Here is a 1,939-nt window from a genome sequence, read left to right as displayed (position 1 = left end):
TTTGAATCTATGGAGGCCGAAAGGAAGCAGCATGACAGTTTTCAAGTGCTAAATAAAAAACTGTCAAATTCCAATTTTACATCCAGCAAAAATAATCTTCAGGAATGAATGGGAAAAGGAAGACACTTTCATATGAAGAAAAATTCAGAGAATTTGTCACTAGCAAACTCACCCTAAAAGAAGAGTCAACAGAAGTTCTCCTCAGAACATTCATTTAAAGCTAATAGTAACAGACAGGCTTCTAACTTCATCAAAGGAAGAAATATAAATAGAAGGGGTAAAAACAGGGCTAATTATAATAAACTATCTTTCTCCTCATGAGATTTTTAATTATATTTGATGGTTGAAGCCAAAAATCTATTGTAACATCATCTCAAGTGGTCCTAAATCAATGTAGAAGAAGTATTTAAACCAGTTATATTATAAGTGGGATAAGGTAAAGAGATGGAAAGAGAGTTAAGTTTTCTACACTTCACTGAAGCTGGTAAATGTTGATACCAGGAGACTTTGATAAACTATGTACACACAATGTAATATATAGAGCAACCATTAAAAAATCTGTACAAAAGATATAATCAAAACCACTATAGATAAATCAAAACGGAATTCTGAAAAAAAATGTTCAAGAGAGGGAGAAAAAGAAAACAAAGAAACTAAAAAGAGGGAGTAACAGAAGCATGGCGGCAATTGGGTCCTGAGATGCTGGCTGAACCCACTAGACCAGAGCCTACTGAGCCTCCTTCCTGAGAAAATCATGAGCAAAATTTGGCATAGTGGATTTGAAAACTATGGTAGTTCCTCTATGGGGCTATGGGTGGCTATATGCAGTCCTCCAGGGGCTTTAAATCGCTGATACCTACTTAGGCTTGTACCTGTACCTTATTCCAGCTGCTTTCTGCCACACTGGTTGATGAAGTGTTCAGAATTGGAAATGCTGAGATTTCACAAGTCACTATTTTAGACATAATCAGACATGCATAGAAGACTTCAACTAACATTGTTTACAAACTAGATTACATGATAACTGCACCCATGGATGTATGCCAGTAGGTTGTCACAGATGATGCAAGTGGTGAAAATACTGTGGTTCCTCTGGAAACATATGTAAAAATGGCTGGCCACCTGAGATCTTTTCAGAACAAAAAAGCCTGGTTTCCTTTAAGATCGTGTCCCTGGAGGATATGAATGAGTTCATCACACATTCTGGAAGTAGTCAATGCGCACATGACATTGAGCAATATCACAACCAGTCCTAAGTAGGGAAAGCACCTAACAGCAATTCAGGAATGCGTGAAGCAAGGAACTTTGGTAAGAATAGCTTCATACCAGAAAATGGCCTCATTGTGGCCCAAAACCAGGTGCTGAATTTGAATAAAATTTTCCCAAGACCTGAAGGATTGAACTTTCATGATCTCAAGAACCAGCTACGACACATGACTGTAGCCTCAATCAAGTAAGCTGTGGATTTTCTTAGCAATGAGAGACACATCTATTCCACTGTGGGCAGTGAGCATTTTAAATCCACAGGTAGAGAATAACTGGATCTAATTGGGTACCTGAGATATTTTCCAGCTGGATCTATTTTCACAGTCTGTTGTCTCCAGCTGTGCTTATGTGTGGCCAGTTGACTTCTGAGAAGTAGATTTTGTCTATAAAAGGTCTCAACTGACATCCTTCTGAAATTTACTTCACTTCCATTTTTCGGTTGTTTTTTTTTTTTTAAGCTTAGAGGGAGATGGACAATTAACAGGGATGTAAACCAGGGCTGAATTTCTTAAAGAAATTACGAATAAGCTAGTTACAATATCAGTATAGATGGAATTGGAAGGGACACTAAAAAGAGAGTCGGGCAATATTACTTAACTAAATGCTCAGGAAATTCTGTTGCTAAAATGTTTCATTAACACAAAATGAGCAGGTCTAGGGCCTACTGGCAGAG

At 37.6% G+C, this 1,939-nt stretch overlaps 1 pseudogene; it reads left to right on the top strand.

Moving 5' to 3' along the window:
• Positions 1-1,017: 1,017 nt before the first annotated feature.
• LOC101420110 (replication protein A 32 kDa subunit pseudogene) lies at positions 1,018-1,538 on the top strand (annotated as a pseudogene).
• The last annotated feature ends 401 nt before the right edge of the window (positions 1,539-1,939 follow it).

The sequence above is a fragment of the Dasypus novemcinctus genome, chromosome 24 (assembly GCF_030445035.2).
Source record: "Dasypus novemcinctus isolate mDasNov1 chromosome 24, mDasNov1.1.hap2, whole genome shotgun sequence".
Lineage (NCBI taxonomy): Eukaryota > Metazoa > Chordata > Mammalia > Cingulata > Dasypodidae > Dasypus > Dasypus novemcinctus.
The sequence above is the reverse complement of the archived record's forward strand: the minus strand, read 5'-3'. Positions and strand labels throughout refer to the sequence as shown.